This window comes from Falco punctatus (assembly GCF_963210335.1).
Source record: "Falco punctatus genome assembly, chromosome: 13".
In the NCBI taxonomy this organism is placed as follows: Eukaryota; Metazoa; Chordata; class Aves; order Falconiformes; family Falconidae; genus Falco; species Falco punctatus.
The window spans coordinates 12,581,742-12,605,365 of record NC_137593.1 but is presented as its reverse complement, the minus strand read 5'-3'; the positions used below and the strand labels follow the sequence as shown (position 1 = coordinate 12,605,365).

The 23,624-nt window shown below is 47.7% G+C and overlaps 1 protein-coding gene across 13 annotated transcripts in view; it reads right to left on the bottom strand.

The window, feature by feature from the left end:
• The window catches only part of LPP (LIM domain containing preferred translocation partner in lipoma), a 371,893-nt gene that overhangs the window by 292,779 nt on the left and 55,490 nt on the right, over positions 1–23,624 (bottom strand). For 3 of the 13 annotated variants that reach the window (XM_080409289.1, XM_080409287.1, XM_080409291.1), the window contains exon 1: positions 19,909–23,320. The exons of the other annotated variants lie outside the window; for them this stretch is intronic. The gene's annotated coding sequence lies outside the window, so the exon portion shown is untranslated. Of the gene's footprint in view, positions 1–19,908; positions 23,321–23,624 lie in introns of those variants that run through there. 13 annotated transcript variants of the gene reach the window in all.

The following is a 23,624-nucleotide window of genomic DNA, read 5'->3' as shown; positions in this document are numbered from 1 at the left end:
CAATTTATTCCCCAGGAGAACTCTGCTTATCTCCCACCACTAAGTAACAACACTTGTGCACGACTTTTACTCAGTATATACGGTGTATTTGGAGAGGAGGAGCTTTGTGTTTTACTTGTTTTCTTAAACCAAGGAGGAACTAGAAAAGCTTGAAAGTTCAGATTCTGGAGAGGTCTGTGGGGTTTACTGGGCGCAAGGGGGAAGGTGTTTAGGAGTTATTTTTTGTCAAAAACAGGACATGCTTTTCCCTGTTTCCTTCTAAATTTCCACACACACATGTGAAAACACTTCCCATTTTCCACCCAAGTGCTGGTTTTGAACCCTGTACAGCAGCCACCTCTGCCGCACCGTGATGGTGGGGAGCACTCCGACAGACTTGCAGTACCCCAGCATTTGCAATGCCTCCTTCCAAACATCAAATTAATCTCCTGCTCACGTCAACTTTTTTTTTTTTCTTCCCCTCCCCATCAAATAAAGCATTGCTCCTCCTCTTATGTATTATTAACCAGTGGACGGCATCAACACATCTCAGCTTTGGGAGGAGGAACCATTTACACCACCTTGTTTTCACACCGGAACCTGTGAGTGTGCCACATCCAGCCCCAGCACGTCGCTCCCCTCTGCTCCCTCCTGGGGCAGTCCAGCTCCCAAGTGTCGTTTTTTGTGTAGGTTCTACAATCCACACACACACACATGACCACAAATGCTTGCTTCAACTTTTTGGTTGGTTGTTTTTTCCTTTAGCCAACTGACATTTTTCAAACCAGATGACTTTTTCCACTTTAAATGTTAACACGAGAATGTAGCGGGGGGGAAATTGTGAGGAAACTAATCAGTTCATCTTTCTCCTCTAGTCTGAGGCAACATTGCCCTTACTCTGTTATGCAGTAGCAGCACTTTTCAAATATCATAGAATCATTTAGGTTGGAAAAGACCTTTGAGATCATCAAGTCCAACCATTCAAATAGATGTCTTTCACCAAAATGTTTAAATACTGCAGATAAATTATCTAAGATGATTGGCCTGTACAGTCTCTTTATCACTTTTCAATCAGCATTGCTGAATGTATTAGAAATAGCTGTTCTCTTGAGTCTTCTACCAAGCTTCTTCACATCACATGCAATGTCCCTCCTGCTTTTAAATGCCAAAGGTGCAGAGCAGCTCAGGCATCAGGAACACATACCACACAAATCCTCTAAACCCACTCCAGGCTAATACACAGGAATCAGGTGTGCAAGGTTTAGGACTAAAGTTTTTAACTTAGAAATTCCATTTGTTGTCAACAAGTGTCAGCCACAAACCCAACGAAGGCAGCAGCACTGGGAGATTACTGTGCCACATCACCTCCTCAACCTGCCGGACCGTCTGCATGTTTGACACAAGACAAAGGCAATTTTTGTCCCCTCCCTGGCATACCAATGACAACAGTTACCATTTTTAGCCCAGTTCATCTTCCTGCTCAAGCAGGAACCACACACCAGTTGGTCCTGTCAGATGAGGGCACCTCAAGTTTGCCAAGGTGAGCGATGGGGAAGGAGAGCTTCCCTACACAGTACAAGAGAGGGAAACACACAGCTCTTGACCTTGATGCATGGAGCAGAGAACAGCTTTAACCGCAGAGATGACTTCAAGAGATGGCCAGGACAGCAAGCAACTGCTTGGACACAGGGAGAGTTGAGAGGGGAACCATCTCATATCCAGAGGGACTTCTGACAAGAAGTGAAGGAGTTGTTCTAACATCCATCTCTTACGCATGGATGCAAGGCTTTTTGTTTTCATCCCTCTTCAGATGCTCTCCTCCCAGTCCTAGAAGTTTCTAGAGAGACATTGCTTTCTCTCCTCAGCATACATCAATATTTTGAGCACTCACCAGTAAGTCCAGTCTCTTCCTGATCCTGATAAACTGGATGGTGAGCTTTCCCCTGATTACAAGCCCCGAGTGTGCTCCATACACCACTCCTAAAGCAGCTGAGGTTATCCTGAGCGACCTCAGGAAACACAGGTAGGTCCTCCCACACCCCCAGCCTTAAAAGTTGTTCCTTGTAATTACATTTAGCTGAAGTCTGTAAATGCAAGACTTATTTAGAATAGGAAAAAAACACGGCAGGGTTAGACCACAGCAGTCACCAGTGTACTCCAAAAGCCTCACCAATTTTCACTCCAACTTTCTTCTTCTCTAAAGCCTTCCTCAACACACCTTCCATTTTTCCTCCCTGCCTCCCCATAAAAAAAAAAAAAAAAAAAAAAAAAAAAAAAGCGCAGCTGGAACCTAACCTAGATGTCTTCCCAATATAAACTGTCCAAACTCTGCACGAGTCAGTAGGTTGGTCACCAATTGCGGTCACCAGTTACACAAAGGACTCAAGCTTGCAGGTGGTAAGTGAAAACTCGTCTGTTTTATATACTCTCCTGGTAATTTGCTCTCGCCGACTGCCGTGTCCATCCATCAGGTGCCAAACGCTTCCCAGCTCCTCAGCGCTGCCCTCCCGCCAGCGGGAAGGAGTACAGCAGGCACCATCCCTGGTGGTCAATCTAAGCAGAAATCCAGACTGCACATTTCTATTGCTTTTTAACCAGCACCTTGCCTTCTGGACCAAGGTCTAGCACCCAAAAGCCAGGATGTCCTGTCACTTCTGTTCCAGCAAATGCTTTTTCATAAAGGAAAGGAACAAGGAGAAGAGGATGCCCCGTCACCAGTAAGGAAAGCCACTGGATCTCCATCAGTGCACCCTACCACGGTCACTGGGCTTGCAGGAACAGGAGGTGGGGACAAGCAGTTTGACTGTTGACATTGGGCACCACGAAAATTCAGCTTTCCCCTTCTCCTCCAGTCCTGTTCTGTTCTTTTCTGAAAGGAGGGTGAGTAAACAAAAAAACCAAAAAAAATGGGGGGTGGGGGGGCAGGGAAAAGCACACTGAAGGTGCCACACCACTTGCGCGAGATGTGACAAGCCCTGCCACAGCAATCAGGTGTGCCGGAGGGAAGAAGCAGCTTTGCCACTGATCCCAACGATCCCTCTGGTGTGAGTGCCAACACGTGAGCGGGCAATTAGCCCAGTTATGGATCTCACACCATCCAGCTCCACTCTCTCCTGGGAAACGTGAGATGGTGGGATGCAAGTGTGTTACCACAGAAGCAACGGCAGCTGGGTAACACCACACTAAACGGGTGGCAGGAGGGGTTACACAGCACTGTGGGAAAGCAAAACCTAATCTCAGCATCCCTGGCTGCCCCAGCAGTCCGCAGGGACAAAGCCATTTCACAAGCCCAGGCTCTGCTGAAGAGTATCAAGCTCCCCTGGCCACCAGGTCCATGAGGGTTTCTCACCAGCCAAGAGGCCCATGACTGCTCTCAATGTCACGCTGTCCACCCAAGAAGGCAACACTGAAATCTACTCCTGTTTTCCATGAGCTAAATGAAACAGCTTACATATTACCCGGTGTTGCCAGCCCTTGTGATGGGTAAATGCTTTCGGGATCAGGGGGATGGCTTTATTTAAATGGCATCTGTACGGCAGGTGGAACATCATCTTTATCACCCAATTCATTTGTGTCAACCCCTTATGCAACCAGGCGCAAGATTGCCCCGTCACTCACCCAGCCTGCCCGTACAAAGGGACAATGTGCCAAGCTGGGGCACAGAAGGCAAGCATGCTGACCCCTCTGTTAAAATCAGCATCATCCAGCTTTTTATAGAAAACAGCTGATCTCCTAAGGACTCCCTGTAACCATAAAATGAATTGCAAAAATCTCAGGGCCAGCCACGTGGCTTGGGATCTGCCCGCCCAGGCAGGTAGCGACTTTGAAACACACTAAAACTCGCAGAAAAGATGCCTAAATGCAGATCACTTATTTTGGGAAGAACAGAGCTTTTTTCCCCTCCATGTTTTAGCTTACTCCACCTTCCAAAATAGCCTGAACTTAGTCAAAAAAGGCATGTTCATTTTGGAATGAAGCAGCATGCATATAAAGCACTCACAGAAGAGCTGTGGCAGAACAACTTGTTCCTCAATAGCTATTCTGAACCACGACTCAGTAACAGATCCAGAGTACGTCTCCGTAAACGAGACATTGTGTTGATCTGACAACCCAGTTAAAGTGGTGGGTAGAAGCTTAAAACCTTTACAAAAGCTTAAGCTCTCACTGACAATTCCCTTGAACTAAGGGCATGCTGACCCAAGGGGAAAAAAAAAAAAAATCATACATCATTTGCTTTTTTTCTAGAGACCTGCTTTCCAGCCTCAGATGTTTAAAAAAAATCATCAGTCCAGCCTTGAAGTTGGTAAGACTGGCTTAAAAACTAACACAATAAAAATTAAAGTTTTCTCCTTGTTGGCACTCTGTATCGAGAGCCCTTTTCCTAAAGCTTTCCTACACAGCCATGAGGTCCAGAACCTTAAGTTTATTTTCAATGAAAGAATTAGATATTAAAGGAAATTACAGATTTAAGGGCACAGGGGCTATAAAAGACTTGATATAGGGCAGAGCTTACAAGACGATCACAATCAACAGAAATCACTGAACGTCTTGAACATTAAAGCTAAGACACTGAACATCTCAGATTAAAACTCCATTTTGCTTGTTACCATTATTTGTGATTGCAAGGTCCCAGATCAAAAGTACTTCAGAAGAATGACCTTTATCCTCGCTGCTTTCACACAGGCTGAACACTGCATTTCTGAAGGGAGAGAATTTCTTGAAACACCATGGTAGCATTTTTATTTTATTTTTTTTTCCCCCTGTTCAAAATTTCACTCAGCACTACCAGCACTAGTCAGTGCAACGCATTTCCTCATGCTCCGTTTCACTGGCAGGCTCTCAGTCCTCAGGTCTCCAGAACAGGGGGAAAGTCCTTAGGAAGTAACATTTAAACAAAATAAACTGCAAAGATTTTTCCCCAAAAGATTTCACAGGCTTAGGGTATTATACCATAGCTTGTTTTTTTACAAAACGTGCATTCAGGATCCAGTTTAAATCAGTGTCTTGTTACAGCCACCCTGCCTAAAACACGCACTTACTTCCTTTCCAGCAACATGAGTTTGTTCACCACGGCCAACTCATACCACATCCATGTATTAGATAAATGTGCATACATATATATATACATACACGCACACACGCATAGGCGCGTGCTGTGTCATCTGGAGCTAGCTGTGACCGACACAAGGCTCATTCAGCCAGGGGGAGGGTTACTAAAGCATTATCTGCGCTCGGAGTGGTTTAGTGTTACTGGGCTGAAAGGAAGCAGAGAGACATCCTGTTTATAGGCTGTAGAGCCCCAGTGGATAAACAAGTGCACCTCGGTTAAAAGTAGACTGGGGAGGGGGAAAGCAGAAAGAGAGACTTAGCGGGTATCAGGATAACGAAATACCAGCTAAGCGGGATGCCTGGCAGCACAACCCAAGGCTGCCGGGCGGCCCCCACGTGCTGCGGGGCTGCAGAATGTACAGAATGTGCCGCCATGCCGGGGCCACCGGCTGCTCCGACCCCGCAGCGGCCGGACCCCGCTTGCCTCTCACCCCCGTGCCTGGCTGCTTCCTGGCACCCGGCGAGGCGACACCGGAGCTATTTCTCCACCCCCCTCCTCTCTGCTCTCCCACGCCGCTGAAGCTTTCTATGTATTTTGGTTTTCATCCGCCGGCAGGGCCGTGCCATGGATGTTTGGGGTTTTTGCAAGGTCGGAGTGGGAAGGACGTCATGGAAGGTGAGGGCTCACTGCAGCCGTGCCCCCCGCAAGCCACGCGGGGATGCTGACAGCCTTCCCTCGGCATCCCTGGCTGGATGGACGTGGTCTGAACTGACCCTGTGTTGCTGCTGTAAACCCAATCCCCAGCTACAGCAGGGGGGAGACAGCCCCAAGATGTGTCCCTCCCATCCCTCTCCTGTCAGGAAAACACCAAAGGTCCATCTCCAAGTTAAAGGGAGATAGCAGGTTTAATCTCATTTTAATTAGCACTTTGAGTACGTTGGCCTGGTGAGAGTGAGTGGGTCCAGGCCAGAACTGTGGGATGGATGCAAGAACCAGAAGATCCATAGAAAAACCCTGCAACCATCCCTCTGCTTCTGACACTAATAACGGGCGGAACAAAGCGATAGAAAAACCTGAGGTTCTACTTTGGTCCAGATCCAACAGTCCCCTGTGTCTCCAGTAAGCCTAAAGCCACAATACTCTTCTTCCACTCTTGGGCAGCCCTTGAACGGGAAGCAGAAACCCTCCGGGCATTCAACACCTCCCTGAGCAGCGATGTCGTGGCAATGGCGACTCACTAAGCCAGTTCCATGGAGCTACAGGCTAGCTCCAGCCTCCGCAGCAAACCTTCCCAGGAACACCGCAATTCTGCAAAGAGCTAGCAGACAAGGATGCCTGGCCAGTGCTGACAACACCCTACCAAGCCACAGGCAAACTGGGCAGGGAACATGGCACATCTGCCAGGCTCAGACAAGTAACAAACCCCACAGGGACTCTTCCTACCTGGTCAATCCTCAAAAGAAGAGCTGACTGCTTCTCATCCCACTTTCCATGCCTTTGCTGCTCCACTGATCGTTTTTTCCTCTCACTAGTGAATGTGAGAGATGAACCCACATCCAAAGCCTCCACTGTCACCCACCAACACAGAAGGGAAAGTTCTGCCTCCTCTGCTTTCGGTTGCAGGACAAGCATCCCACCCCAGCACGCAGAGGAGGATTTGAACAGAGCACCGATACCTCACAGGGTAACCCGAAACAAGAGACCCAGGTCAAGGTTCGTGTGTGACTTCTCACATCTCTGTTACCTTTTCATTTTTCACTGCCTGACTTTATTTACAGGCCCAGGAACTCTCTGCAATGGAGGTACAAACCCAAACATGTTCTTCAGCCCTTCCAGCCTGAAAGGCTCCACCCAAACCCAGTCCAAAGCATGAGCAACGGAGAATTACCTCTGCGTGTACAAGCAGGGCTTGCTGACGACACCAGCATTCACCCTCTGAGCACTTCCATCATAACATGTTTGCACAGCCAGTGCTTCACAACCACCACAAAACGCCCGCAAGTCTACAAGGACACAAAAATGGGACTTGCCCACACTCTGACAGGTCCTGGGGATGAGGCAGCGCTGCCAGGTCCTCTGCCAATGAACTGAGGCACAAGGAACCTGAGAGCTACTCCCAAAAGAAAGTCCTGAGCAAGTCATTTCTCATTTGTTTCCTATCCTACTTTTTGTCTCGTGCAACCAAGACGGGTCTGAGTCATACCAGGTTTCCGCAGGGCCTGACACAACAGGTCGACAGACTTGCCTTGAAATAAAACAACAGCAAGCACGAGGTGACTGTGCCTTGGCCAAGAAGGACCCAAATTCAAGACAGCCCTCAGAGGCACAACTCCAAGGTAAATAATTGTTAATGAACTCCTTGCTCGTCAGCTCTGCGTAGTCCTAAAGCCTTTATTTTGCCTTCCTTCCAGCTGGAAGGAAAGTTCATTGAGAATGAAAGCTAGCAACTCGCAGGGAGGAGTGACAGATGCTGCCTGCCTGCATGTGTGAAAAAACTCTGACAGGCAGAAATAATGCACCTCACACGTCTTATGGTGGCAGTGAAGCAATAAATAATCTAATAGACTACTGAGACTCATAGTAATAATGTTGTACTCCCTTTTCAGAAGCCACTCCCCACACCGGATGACATCTGCCATGGTATAGATGTTCCTGGAACAGGGAGATATTTTTAAATCCCTCAATGTGGCACAAAACTGTGAGTGTATCAGCCAAAATACCAGCCACCATAGTGTTTATATATAGCCTTGCACATACCATCTATAGATGGGAACATAGACTGAGACATGGTATGTAGCAGCATTACAAACCCACATTGTTCTGCTGGTCTTGAAGTACTTGAGAAGAAACTTCCCAGCCAGCAGCTCTGCCTGTTTCACCCTGCCCCATGCATCTCTCCATCAGCTCCTGGCTCCTCAGGTGCCTTAAATGCTGCATCTCAGTTCTCAAGGACCATCCCCATGTGCCCCCTCTGCTACAGGGGCACTGCAGTGCCAGCGGCAGGGCTTCCCCACCCCCTGAGCACCCCTCTGTGCACACACTTTCTGGACCAGCACCCATGGGCCCCAAAATGTTCTCCCTCCTTGCTGAGATAGGTCCTGAGAAGTGGCAAGAAGATCTTCAAGGCAGTCCAATTCACTCAGGGATGCCTCCACGTGACACGTGCAAACCCTAGGTACGGTTTCTATTAGAGGCAGGAACAAAGAGCTGCTCCTAAGAACAGAAAAGGATTTGCAAGCTCAAAACCAGCAATAGCTCCCCATGGAGCACCTGTAATCACTTCCCAGGAACTCTACTGGCACCCAAGTTACTGCAGGGGAATAAGGAAAAAAAATATTTAAAAAAAAATAAATAAAAAGTTGCTTCAGATAGTGCAATATATTCTCTCATGAGCAAACATGCATCAGCATTTCAGAGTGCCACAACCAGGTTGATGTTTAAGCTCTTGATACAGTTATCTGCCTAATAATAACCCCAAAGAGCACTCCTTGCCTGGCTCCCTGCCAGACCACATGCAGCACCTCGGCTCTTTTTTTTTTTTTTTTTTTAACTTTTTTAAACTTTGTCAGACATGGAAATGTTGACTCTAAGAAATTCAGCCTCCTCTTCCGTGAAACCCATTGGCTGAGACTTCTTTTTTGTTGTTGAGGAAACCATGATTTGGGGGCCACAGAGGGGAGACAAAGGGGAAAACTTGTGTATTGTGTCTTCAGGTGTGCTTTATTTTCTCCTCTGGCAGGAAACAGTGAGAAAGGATCTGACCCAGTTACCGTCAGCTGTGTTGGAAATTATTGTATCAGCTCCACCTGCTTAATGTGAGTATTATTCAAGACTGCAAGGACAATGATTTGGAGACAGATCAGCAGCGACTGGTGTGTTCTCGAGGGACAAATGCAATACACTTAGCATGACACAAGCAATCCACAACAGCGGGACTGTCTCGAAGTTGGAGGCAGGAAAGAAAGTGGGGAGGGAGGGCTGAACACCCCTGCCTGTTTGTCTAGGGAAAAAAGACATATTACAAGGAGAGTGCAGCTTGTTCAAATGTTTCAGAGTTTGCTCCACATTAATTCCAGCACTCGGAAGCAACAAAAGAATTGCACCGAGAGATCCAGCAGCTATGGCTCAGGGAGGAACATCTTGTCTGTGTCAAGCTTTCAAAGCCTTATAAACTGCAAGGAGTTCAATATGGTTCCTTTACATTCAGAGCAGAACAGTCCTGACAGAGCAGGCTGTGAGATACCATGCTTTGCCATTCACACTGGCTACGGATCCAGCCCCATGCACCACCGAGCTCCGGTATGGCGTAGTCCCACCAAGGCAGGTCCTGCAGACCATTCCTTATAGCTAAGCAATACCAAAAGAACAAAGGAGCCTTCAATGAGCACATGGACAACAGTACAGGATGAAGCAACTGCTGCCGAAGCACCACAGAGGCACTTAAATGGTGTTTGTAAAAGGAAAAGATAAAAGGAAAAAGGGAAAATGTGTACCTTTGCATGTTCCAGCACCAGCGCAAAGCCCGAGGTCACTGCTGTAGCTAACCAGGAGGGTGACGGCAGTACTCACTGTGCTATTGTAAGCTCAGCAAGGCTGTTCTGAGTGGGTGCCCTGCTGTCACCACTCAGCACAGTGCTCTGAAACATCCTTATGTCTTTTTTTTTTTTTTTTAATCAAATCAACTATACACAAACAGCATTGTGTCCACAGCAGGCTGCTAGTATGACATCCATATTGCTCTAAGACCCTGTGAAGTTCGAACGGGCAGGTCGTGCCCCTGAAGATTTTGTCACCGCCTGTTCTGTCTCCATCACATACCTCGTTCCCCAGCGGTTTTACTCTGACAACTTCACAAGCTTTCACCAGAACAGCCGCTCAGGGACAGCAGCCCGCTCGCAGACAGAGCACGTACAGCTTAAATGGAAGAAAAACCCTTTAGCCCATTCTGCACCTTATTCCTCCAGGATTTAAGTAAATAATAACATCTCGATATCTTGTCTGATAGCTGAGATACCTAAGAAATGGCCATGCGCTATACCTGCCCCTCTCAACGGCTGTATATACTTTACTGTATGTTCTTAAAACATATATACCCATATACCACACATCATGATGCCAATTGACACTGCACCAAAACAAAGGATGTCAGGCATCAGACCCTTGTGACACAAACGGGTGAGTTTTCAAATGAATTCACTACTTCTGCCCCTGCACTACGAGGGAGGTAGAAGCAAGCCAGGAATGAAGGCAGGCATCGCCCTTTGCAAACACCTAATGAGCCTAACCAAAAACACCAAGCCCAGTACCTTCAGAGAAATCCCCCACACACCCCAGTGGGGCAGGCGGTTAGAGATGAAAAAGACCCACCGGGAAGGCTCTTCCGTAGGAGCTGATATTTCAGCTATTCAAGAAGTTTCTGTTTAAACAGACATTAATTGCATACACTCAGGGATTTCTCGGTTTTACCACTTTAAAAACACCCAAAGCCACTTTGAGGCTTTTCCTTTTTTTCTTGCACCTTTATTTGCTCTGTAAACACATTTGTGTGCGCCCTGGATCCCATAACATTCTGTTTCTGTGACAGCAGCTTCAAAGCAGAGCAGCAGCTACCTAGACAGGTCACTAGGGACTGCCAAGCAACCTGGAACACACCCCTGCCATCACAACACACCACGATGCAGAACCCCACGTCACCCAGTTTCTCACAAGACCTTCTCCCAGTGCAGGATGAAGTAGATGTCGTTGGTGTCATTTGTGCTAACAGATAACATTATCAGGAGTGCATGCTCACAAACTCAGCCACCTCCCTTGCAGACTGAATTTCTTACAGCACAAGCCTACCCGTTAGCAGTGGGGTTTGTTTATTAGAGCAGCGTTGCAAGGTTACCAGCAGATCAAGACCTCGATTGCAGCAGGTGGAAGATGTGCTATAACCACGAGCACTTTGCCAGCTTTTGAAGGTGCCATTGAGGTCAGCCCAGTGATATCTCCCATCCCATTTGCTGGCACATGGCCCTTGCCATGACAGGTGAGAGCAGCCGATGGGTACCACCTGATGGAAAGAGATCTGGAGGAGAGCACCCTCCTGTGCACAGATACAAGAGTGGCTAGCTGCTGCAGTAGGGCTGCCCATAAAGGTGCCCCTGAAGATCCCAGGAAAAGGAACAGGACAAAAGGAGCCATGAAATTTGGATCAATTCTTGGCCATATATGTACAGACATGCACACATACAAACGCTTATATACATCTGTGCACATCTGTGTAGCTTTGGGCAAATCCCTCAGCCTCCCTCCCTTACTGGCCAGTAAACGGCAGACAATATCCCTGCCCTAAACATACTTTAAAACCCAAGGACTGTGCAAATACCTGCAGGCAAAAGCAAGCCCAACATCTCCATCTCCACCCCACCATGGCAAACAGCAAGAAACATCAGCAAGGACACACCACTGAGGTATCTTGTCAGCCCGAGGAACTGACCAGTGGCACCAGCCCAAAGGCGTTGCTGGCAGATTATCCCACTACACTTCCTATTGTGAGCCTTTCTATTGCCTTATGCCTTGCACATCCATTGGCCTCCCTCCCAAAGAGGAAGGCTGGGAGTGACCCCTCCCATCAAACAGGTCTCCCCCATGCTTCAAGTGCCATGAAATCCCCCAAGAGCAGCCAGGAATCTCTTTCCCCTCTGAAAGGAGGTCACCTCCACCATGCTCAGCTTCAGCCCACCCAGAAAGTAAGGTCTGAACCAAAACCCTTTTGCTGGGCTGGCTCATGCCACCGACCTACATGCACAAAGAGACACCACCACTAGGTCTAGCAAAGCAGCCTCTGCAGCACCTCACACGAAAGGGATGGGAAAGGGGAGTCATTTTTGGCAATGAAAATGTAATGGAACATTTCGTATTGATCTATTGTGGAATGACTCATTTTTAGAGTGACTCGCCGCCTCTTCCCCTCACTTCCCCACCCCCAAATTATGGACTGCAAGAAATGAGCACAGATAATGGGCAATTTCAGATGTTCCAAACTCAGTTTTTTCTGTGTGCCACAACAGTAGATGGACTGAGCTCCAGAGGAGATGCCCTTCATCTTCCCACACTTTTTTACCAGCTACAAAGAATGCGTGTCTAACAAATGGGTAATTAGGAAAGGACTAGAAGGATGACAGACTCCTTCGGGGAAGAAACAAGGAATTAGAAGGAAGATCTGGAAAGCATCACCAGTGAAAGAAGCCCCAAAAAAACAGATGGGGATCAGACACAAGCCCCAGAAAAAGGTAAGAAAGCTGGGGAGAGAAAGGGTCTAGGTGAAGCTACTACTGCTGCTCCAGGAAAAGTCTCCGGACTTTCCAGTCCACAGGTACTTGCCCACATATAAATGCCAAACATCAAGGATAACCACTTGCAAAAAGAAACACAAAAAAAGTCAGGAAAGGGGAAATAAGCCTGGTGACAGTAAATTCTTCCTCAACTCTTTCAGTCCTTGAGGATGCAACAAAACCCCTAAGAAAGCTGTGGAATTCCCGAAGTCTTTTCAGGGAACTGAAAGCTCCACACATAGGAACCATATGACCAGCGAGTTTTCCCAGTTCAGTTCCACGGAAGTTGGTGCACAAGGACCTTTGTGCAAAGATTACTGCTCCTTTACTGCAGAGTAGGTATGGCACAATATAAACCACTGATCACACCCATATCTCATCAGATGTCACTGAAGCACAGCCTGCTACACTGCAAAACCTACCCGTAACATATACATTGATATTAAATATATATCTATGTATACACACACACGCATCAATCTCAGATTTGCTGTCTGTCTCTAGAGGACTAACTTTGATGGCATTAAGCAGAAGTTGGCAAGTTATTTATGCACTTGCCAATGATGCACACACCGGACTGCACAGCATGTAACCACCCAGCACCCCACCAGCCACACAGGGCATTTGAGCCCAGCCAAGAGATCCTCCAGCACTGGACTTCAGCCAGGACCAGTACTCTTCATTCAGTGAAGAAACTGGTACTTCATACACTGGGAGATGACTAATCGCAGTAGCTGAGTTACAGCATAGCTTTTAACACACGACAAAGAGACATTAAGGTCATCTCGACTCTCATCTACAGCATCCCACAGCATCCCCTCCCACAGCTAACTCACTGCTCTTCTTTTCCTCCTACTTCTTTTCTAGTTTTCTATCCTCCCCTTCAACCTTCTTTCCTTTCAGGTCTTCTCACCTCCTTCCATACCCATTTACCCTCCTCTGACTATCCAACTCTTGGGGCACCTTAAACACCCTTCTCATCACCTGCAACTCCCACCTCAGAAGTCTTTTTCTTCCAGGAATCCACTTTATCTGGATTTCACTCTCCAGCAATCACCCATGCCGGCCCTTCGCCAGCCCTCAAAGAGCGTATCTGTCTGCCTTGGACTGCAGGCTCTTTAGGACAAGGATTGTCATCTTCCCCACTTGCAAGGCACGCTATACCTTTACAGGGCGGGTAAATGATAAATAAGCAGTCTCGGCATTTCAGGGTAGCTCAGCGTGGGTGGGCTCCCTCCACCCAGCTCCCTTGGTGTTTGCCTTCCCGCCGCTGCAAACTAATCTACCCATATGACTTTTTCTTCCTTATCTCTCAGTTACAAGGTTATCACTTAAATTTATCAGCATTCTTCAAAAAACAGTTGAGAAAGGGAGGCAGGGAAACAAAGGGCCTTTGCCAGCCCTGCTCACCCAGAAGCTCAAACCCCACGATGTACAGGAGCTTCTCGGAGCGCCGTGAGGGGAAAACATGGCCAGAAATCACTCACTGGGATTGCTTCAAACTCCACAAGCCTCATTTTTATTCAGTTTTCAGTGGATTTCTGGACAAGCAGACACACACGGCTGCTTGCTGGGGAGCATCTATCAAACCTACATGGACTTCCACCAGCTCTGTGTGTGTGTGTGTGTCTGCCTTTGGAAGGAGATTGGAAAAGAGGCAAGTGAGCTGTTGAAATGGAAAGGTGGGGTAAGGAAAAAAAGTTAGGAAGAAAAAAATCACCCACAACACACAAGAGGTGACTAAGAGGTAGTCCATGCTCTAAAGGAAGAAAAAAAATTTACAGTGAAAGCAAAAACCCCTTGTCCATGTCAGGGCTGAGCCAATGCATCAGACTGGCTGGCTGTTTGGCAACAACGCCTGTGGGTGATGGGAGCTTTGTAGAGCAGGAGTAGCACTTCTCAGAAATCAATGTGATAAAATGCTCATTCAACAACAAAGAACAAGAGTACTTGTTAGTTCACAGAGTTGACACTATCAGCTGGTTCCTTATCTCAGGAGAACTGGAGTTGTCTGGGGTTCCTAATGCCCCAGGTTGCTGCTCCATGCCACCCTGCACTACTCCACCACATGGACTTCGCTCCCTGCCTCCCCCTACACACAGCCATCGCCTCCATCACTTCAGAACACCCATCTCCAGTGCCCTCCCAGCTTTCTGAAATTCTTTACTGGGAGCATGCTCAAAAGCCACCTCCTTCTCTGTTAACAACCTCTATGAGATTATCTGATGTAGCTTTCTTGCCTCGGTGGAGAATTAGCTGATAACTAACAAAGCACTGCAGGTAGCATGTGCGTCAGGAAGTATAAGCGATAACACCATTACGTTATGAGAAACCTCATCCAGACCCTTCGGAAAAATTACAGCTTTTGTTATTGATTTCATTCGAACTCACCAGCTATCCTCAGACTACACAGCGAACAGGAATGCCTTCAAGTAAATAACTGGGCGGGGGGCATTCAAACCACTCTTGTGATTAGTTATGGTCACTGAGTCAGCAACAAGAAAGACGTGGTGAAAATTAAGAAGAAAATTCTAGGATAAAGCAATCTCGTCGAAAACAACAGGACAATTGTTCACATAAGAACAATCAAACCAAGAAGCACCCCTTCCTTCGCACTGAATGCACTTTTCTGAGTAGCAGCATTTCACAAGATAAAGACTGAAGAGCTGGTGCTTAACGCTGCCCCTGGAGACTTGCCCAGAAGTTTTTACATTGCTCAGCACCCTGTGCATAAAAGGGCAGCAGTGGTGACACTCCTGGTGAACTCCTGCTGCCCAAGCTGTCTGGCAGGTATAGCTAAAAAAGCCATTTCGGGAAAATACTGCCTTTTTACAGCTTATCTTAGTGCAGACAGCTGCCTCGCGTCTCTAGAAATAGCAGGATTTAACAGCCATGTTTGCAGGGACAGATTTTAAAGGTTCCATCTTCTAAGAAACAACCTACACATCCAGAAACAGGAGGCCAGATTTGTTTTGGTACTGGAACCCCCTTCCATATGCTAAGCCCACGGATTTGCAAAAACCCTGCTCTGAAAATGGGATGTTCATTCATCAACAGGCGACAAGTAACTTGCGTTTGCCTTCCTATAGAGTCTGTTCCTAGCGCAATCGGTGGCAAAATAGCACATGATTAGGCTGATATTGCCTTTTGCTGAAAATCCTTGGCATTTTACAAGTAAAATAGTGGTGGAGGAAAGCATTAAACACTGCAAAAACAAGATTAATAAGCTAAGTAAAAACACCCTGCAGCTACCGCTGATCAGCACCTCTCTGTTGTTCCTCTTTGGATGCAGCAAGCCGGGATCAGCTCCCAAAGCACTGTTATGATTCATTTGAGGCAATAAAGACAGAGACACGGGCTGCGTTCCCAGGTCGGTCCCATGGCTGCAAATCCCAACCCCATGAGCCTGAGGAGCCTCTTCAGCCACCCTGCCTCCATCACGTTTGTGAGTGTGACAGGGATAACGTTGCTTTCCTACCTTTTAGCAATAACATACTTTTTAGATAAAAAGCACTAAATTCCCATGAATTTAACACTGGAAGAGCTGACGTTAAGCATGTAAGTGGCTCTGAATGTAACAGGGACTTGCAAAATTTCCATGGTACCACCTTTCACTAGCAACAGTTGGACCAGTTGACTACAGCATCTTCCTCACAATGAGATTTTTTCGATTTATTTTTTTAAAAACTGAATGAAGGGGTACTAAATACAACAACCTGCTGTGAAATGGCCAAAATTCCCATGCAAACAACCCATTAGCAGTGTTCAAATGCAATTTAAATTACTAGTTGTTGAAGTGCTCCTCAATTTCATGGTAAGTTTCCAAGGAAAATTACATGCTATGTACTATTTAATTGATTGTTTTCTACTTCTTAACATCCATTTATTCCCTCCTCCTGTCTTTTCCTTAATTTCAAGGGATGATAATGACTTTTCAGGGAGGAAAGGGGCACAACTAACGGAGTTGAAGAGGGATTTACCTGAAGAACAAGGATGTAGGAGGGAAGTGGCTGCCAAAAAACGGGCAGCTTCACTGGAGCTTGTCCCTGTGATATTTTCGCAGTAGGGGTGTGAGACAGCACAGCACAAGAACTCCTTTCCTCCCCACTGCAGGCAGCCAGGCTTCTGCAACCTGACATTTCTTTAAAATGTAGTCACTCCGCTCCATGTCAAGCAATAAGGACAGCTAACTATTAGAAGATGGTGGTAAAGCAACAAAGCAACTTGTTTCCGCCTCCCAGGCACGCTAGTCCTTGAACTGACATGCTCATTGGAGGCAAACAAGTTTTTCTCATTTGGGAGATCTCATCCCAAATGCAAATACCTAGCTCACAGGAGCAAATTCCCCCCCTACAGTTGACTGAAGAATTAGGCTGCGGGTGAGACCTCCTGCTGCTTGCAACAGCTGGTACAGGAGAATGTGTATTATAAAGCTAATAACAACAGACATTCCTTAAAAGCCTGTACTCTGCTCAGATCCTAGCAAAGAGCAGCAGTACGATTAGGTTCAGGTGCCATCTGGCAATTTCTGAAGCTACGACATGTGTTGGGATCACGTCACACACTAGCAACATGTATCAGCTTTATAAACTACTCAGTATGACTCTGTTTACCTTTAAGCAACCAATGCAGAAATATTTTGTGCTAAGAAAAGCATGACTTTATTAGAATAAGAGATGAGTTTAACAGTACCACTCGGCATAAGGCTGCAAAGTGCCTGCCTGTTTGTGGGAGCTGAGCATGAACCATCACGTTGAATCTGGAAATTGGCACTTTTCCCAAATTTGCCACACAGTACCTCGGTTTCCACGCCTGCACACCAGGATAATGCAGCTTTCCTCAGCCTGCAGGCACATTTCAAGGGCCCTGACACTTTTGTCTACAGAAATGCAAAGTATCAGATGTGTAGAGCCATCTCTGCTAGTAACTTTGTCTTGGCTTCATCCCTTCCGCACCACACGTTAGCCCCATGCTATCAGGGCGGCTTCTCTTACCTGCTGCAGGGCATGTACACCCAACCCTTAATGCACACTAAATCCCCTCACAGCACCTGAGTCACACAGTGACAGTGTCACCATCTTCCCACATCCTATGTGGTGCCAGCCCTGGATCGATCAGCACAGCAGCTGGGATGAAGGATAGGCTGCGAACCAACCCTCCTCACATGGAAGCTAAAGCAAATCCTCTGTGTTTAATACATCACTAGAAGTGATTGAGAGAAGCTAAAGGCAGGCAGGCATGGAGCTCTCTGAGCACGCTCAAGGTCCAGGGCCATGGAAGACTTCTCAGCCTTGAGTGTTTACTGGGTGCCAGGCTGCAGGATGAAAAGCCTTTAGACAGCTGTATTAATTTACAGGCCAGCCCTTAATGGCTCTGTTGCTGGAGCACAAGAAAATCCACTGTGGATCCTGGTTAGCATCAGTGATCACCAGATCTGCCCAGGTCCTGGAGAAATACCAGATGGAGAGCCCTGACAGCCTGTGGGCATCCTCCAGAGCTCGCCCAGCCCTGCCAGGCATCCGTCAGGGGGGGCAGAAGTGACACATGGGGAGCTTATCCTTCACAGTCCATCCAGCTCTCAAGTCACGTCCTCGCAGCGATGAGATGGTGCACAGAGAAGGATCGGCACATGAAGATTAACGGCCCCAAGGTGCTTCCCCAGGCGTGCCAGACTAGCACTGCCCGGAGCCCTGGGTTACAGCACCCAAGCACTGCTCGTCCTTGTCTTCCAACAAGCAGCCTGTCCTGGCGAGCAGGAAAGGGGGGAAACTGTGAGGGGAACAGAACATCATCATTTCCAGTTCCACTGCGCTGTCCCCGAAACAGCAAGTTCGGCCACAAGCAGCTGCCAAAGCCTGAATGTGCCACATCCATGTGCCACCAGAAGCAGGGACTGATCGAGGGCACAACCGAGCAGGGCAAGCGCTGTGCAGGGAAGAGGCACTGCCTGTCACACAGGGCCACATGTGCACACACAAAGGCAAAGCACAGCACACAAGGAGCAACACCGACAGCCGGCTCGCTGCCTGCCACAGCTCAGCACCACCGCGCACGAATGAGGATGAGTGGCCCCTTGGTAAGTCGCTGGACTGAGGTTTCAGGTGTTGAAACAGCTCTGTACATCTTCCCAGCGCCCTGTTTTTCAACCCATCACCAGCACTGTCCGTTCAGGCTGTACACCATTTAGGACAGCAGTTCTTGCCTTTGCACTGGTACCAAGCCCAGCCCAGTGGGGCCCTGACTCCAAAAGCTGCAGTAATGCAAGTAGCTTTTTGAAACAACAAGGATTGAAAAATGCAGCTGAAGTCTACAAATTCCCAACACGTCCCACCTGCAGGAATAGGTCCCAGCAGTCCCTTCGTCACCTTTTGGAGCTGAGCGCTTCTCAGCTCACATCCCATCCTTGTGCAAACCAAGCCAAGTATCTTTCCCTGCTCAGAACAATTAAGCCAGTTTCAGACCTGAAGGACCTGCTGCAAATCCGTGTCTGGAAAACCAAAACTCACACTGAGTATTAAGCCATACTTAAAAGGACAAAAGAAAATCACCAATAGATTTGACTTTCTAACAAAGGTCTTAAATTTAAACCAGGGCAAGCGTAACAACAGGTTTGAATCAGCCTAAAAATACCAGTTAGCCAAGAAGATGCAAGCATCACTAACCAACAGTAGGAACTATAAAGGGTTTTTCAACAACGTCCCTTCCCAAGTAAGAGGACAAAGTACAGTGCTTTCTGTCCAAGGCACGGGACTGGCTGCTATGCAACCCTCAGAGCCCGTTAAAAGCACTCTATACGTGTTACATGCTCCAAATGACAAGAGGAATGCGAGACGGTGGATCTCCACTCCAGATTCCCCAGCAGGGTTTTAGCTGTCATGAATAAAACAGGAAGCAGAGCATCTTCCAGGTTCCCCCCACGCCCCTGACTGCCTGGATGAACTGCAGTTTCCTTTCAGGAAAGAGAAAGGAAAGGGATGGGGGGGTGGGGAAAGAGCAGCAGACAGCTGCAATATCAGACAGATTAAAAACTTCACACTAAGGAAAAATAAAGAATAACAGGAAAAACCAGACACTGAACCCTTCGTCCAGTTATAGCAACTAAACTTGTTCAGGTTCCTAACAAAACAGAGTTAAACATTAACATTTTAGAGAAATATATCCATATGTTATGCAGACTTTTTAAGCAGAAGTGTGTGTTAAGAGACAGAAATCATACTTAAGCTATATTTTACTTGCTGACCACATGAATAGATACTCATTTAACTCCGCAGTGCTCTGCTGCCTTGCTGCATCTACCAGCGAAACTAAAGGAAAAGCGTTACTAAATAGGAGCTGGCTTAAATTATCTTTATATACCTAGGCCTGAAGAAACATTTTGCCTTTGTGACAAATCCACTAAGCCAACCTTCCCTGCTACAGAAGGTTTCATTGGGTCCCTTGCTGTTGACTGGCGATCCACATGCCTGCCTCCACCAGCAACGCACACAGTTTGATGCAATCCATCTGACTAAACAAAACAAAAAAATCCCAAGTTGCTTGCTAAAGCAGCAATGATACACTTACCAGCATCCAGGCAAGCTCCTTCACTAACACACTTCCCTCTCCAGCAGATCAAATTTGGAACAAGGTCCAGGAGCAAGAGCAAACTGAAAACTGACCACAACAAGCTTCCAAAACAAGAAAGGGGGAGGGGGGGGTTTAAAAAAAAACCTTACTACAGGAATTCAAATCCTGCTTCCACCAGACCCTGAGTCACCTCCCCTCCCTTGCAATAGATCAGAGCAATGGGTAAACATTTCCAAATATGGAGATCAAAACTCCAAAGGATGTCAAAAAAAAAAAAAAAAATCACCCTTCTCTCCCTGACTTTGGCACAGGGATGACTTGCCCCTCTGGAGCCTGAGCTGAGCACCTCGCTGTTGCTGACCTACACAGAGCCTCAACACCGGGCCATGTGCCACCATCTTGACCTGCACTTTGGAGAGTCCAATGGGTGACACTGCATCTCTGTCCCCTCCCAGGGATGCAAGGGGAGATGCAATGGGGGCAGCTCCAGGAGCCATTGCCCCTCACCCCCTACAGCTTCCCTCTCATCCCTTGACTCATCAGCAGAAAACCTCCTAGAAGTACTTTTTGGAGTGCTCTTTGAAGGCAAATAGGCAAATTCAGGCTGTGTTTATAGGGACACCGTCTCGGCACCAGAAAAGGCAAGGCTCAGTCATCAGTCCCACTAGAGAGGTCCTGCTGCCGGGTCCCACACCAGCTGCTCACCTGCAGCAGGGAAATGTCCCCTGACCTGGCTCATCTAGCTGGTGCTTTGCAAAAAAGCATGTTTGATTTTGCTTTACAAAAAACACAACAGAGGAAATGAAAACACACACCAAAAAAACCCAAAACAACTCCCCCAAAATGCCCACAGTTCTGCAGAAGGGAACATTTTGCTTGGACAAGGCAAGATCTCCCCACAGGAACAATAAGCCCCAGGGTGACAGCACCCCTTGATCCCTGTTGGGACAACACACAATGCAGCACCCTGTGGCAGGTGGGAACGGAGTGGCCAGCCTCCCCACCCCTGGGAGAGGGGCTTGAGGGCCAATGCTCAAGCCCATACATAAAATTTAGCAAGCAGAAGGGTTATGCTTAAGAGGCCCCAACTGCCCGTGCAGAGCCTGCCTGAACAGGAGAGCAATACAGCCATGCCACTGCTCCCACGGGCATCACTCCTGGGCGGCAACAGCTGACCTGCGGGACAGCAGGGAGGTGACTCTGCCTGCCACCATGGGAGGACAGCCTTCTGGTAGCCACAGCCATAGGCTCCAGGAACAGGCAACCTCTCAGGAATGTGCAAATCAGGACGTTTTCAAGGGAAACGGGCTGCTGAGGCAATCCAACCAGACCAGAGTGATTCCCCAGCACCACCCACATGATGCTATTGAATTTATAGGGAAGGAATTCCAGAGCTGACTCTGCCCATGTATGGCCAAAACAAACTGTAAAAAAGTGACATTATAGTACATCTGGCTTTCACTGGTACTGAAGCACAGGCTTCAGGGAGGAGCTGAAATCCTGCAGTGACAGAGGCTGAATTGCCTCCAGTACCCAGGCAGAGGTCAGGGGCCCATGGCTGCAAGAGTTTAGCAGTATCACAGGTGAGAGAAAACATGTAAACCTTTGCTTTAGAAGAAACGAAAGCTTTCTGTCTTAGTGATCCATCACTATCACTGCAAAAAATAAACCTTGCCAGGCAGCATCAGCACATGTCCATTACACTGGTAGTTATAAAGGCAGCTTTAAAGAGCCAACAGTTGAAGTGGCACTAAGTGGCTCACCCGGACACCGTCAACGCAACACAGGCTGGGACTCGCTCTCAATAGGCAGTTGGTCCATTATTTTTCTAGAAACCCACTAAAATCTCCCCTAGAGCCATGGGTCCCAGCTGGCAGCCAGTCCACCAGGAGCATTCTCCATTGTCAGAAATGGGAGATATCCTGAGCATTGTAGTCATCATGGTAGAAGATGCTCCAAAAGCAAGGTAAGAAGGGTCAGGTAGGTGCAGGTTTTACAAACTCTGACTCAGTTTTCAAGCCCCTTGCAGAAAACAACTTCCAAGGTACTGCTTTTTGCAAGGACAAACAGTGGATGAAGCAGAGAATAATGTAAGTCAAGGAAGGGAACAGAAGTATGGAGGGGGAACACGTGGAGCAGCCAAAATCCCATCCCAGGCGTGCACCAGCCCTTACTGCTCTGGGTTCCTGCAGCACGAACAGACGGAGGTTCTCCTTAGCAGTTAAATGCCACTAACCTCATCTGCCCTGCCAGCAGGGGAAAGATTAGCTGTGTCAGCTCGAGAGGCAAAGGGCTTACCAAAGGGGAGAGGAATGCAGGCTGCAGTGGCACACACAGCGGGGACAGGGAAACGAAACCCAGGGGAACGCGCTGCCTCTGCCTTTGCACAGGGGTCAGGCAGGGTACGTTTTATGGCTCTCGGGGCTGAAACCTGGGACTAATGTCTTCGTGACCTTAGAGGCACTCCCTTGCCAGAAACGAATATAGCTGTTAGAGGGGTCGGGAGCTCAGGGGCCTGAGCACACAAGGACAAGCCATTTCCCAGCTCCTGGCAGGCAGCCCAGCCCCGCTTTTCAATAAGTGCTAGATGTACCCATCGGGCTGGGAATGAGCACGTGTTTCCTCCAAACAGCATTTACTGATGGGAGACCCACCGACGAGGCTATTCCCCCAGCTTCACACTCCCCAGGACAGCATTAGGATCTCCCCTCAGTTTCCCAGCTGAAATGACATTATACCCTCTCCCCTGCAACTGTGCTCGCTTTAAACAGTGGTACCTAAGCATGAGCTGGCATTCAGTGCCTCTGCTTCAGAGCACCTTCCACTCCAAACAAGACAGAGGAGAGAAACCAGAGGGATGGACACATCCTTGTCCAACCACAGCCTAACTAGGAGCTCCTTGCTACATGGCGCCACAAGTCCCTCTCCTTGCCACAGTCCTAACCCTGGAAAGTAAAAGCTTGAGGGCCTGGGAATAAAATCCAACTATCTCCTGTGCAGCAGTACAGATAATTATCAATCAGCCACTGGGTCAGGCGTGGCTAATTTCATTTAAATTACATTACATAAGCAGGACAACCGAGAATATTTGATTCATAAAAATGTCTTGGAGGGGCAGAGAGCACGACTTGCATGGCATACAGAACACAGGGACTGCTGCAGCGTCACAGGAACACAGACCACATAATGCAGACAGCAAGGACGGGATAATCATACACACACATGCACAGCTACACACACATATGCCTCCACCCCCAGCATGCACAAAAGCAGACTTGGGACTCGCAAGCTGAAGTCCTGTGCAGCCAAAAGTTAGCGCAAATGTTTGTGACGGTTCCACTTTGCAGGCACAGGCAAAAACTGGGTGCAGAGGAATAAATATAGAAAGAAGTCAGGCAGGCAAAGCAGGTGCTGGCTTGTAAAACCTTGGCCAGAAAGGCTCCCCAGGAGGTTGAATCTGGTAGTTTTGCAACAGCTCCGCAGAAAGACAGAAAAGACAGAAAAAGAAAAAAGAGAACATGAATGCATATGCATTCTTTTATCACCATATATAGTATATACAGACATTTGGTATATACACCCCCAAGCTCCAATACGCCACCGTATAGTATATACTATATATGCATTGCGCATCTTTGTTTCCATGTGCCTAGATTTGTACAGCATGTGTGCATATATATGTATGTATGTGCATTTGTCGTGCGCGCATTTGT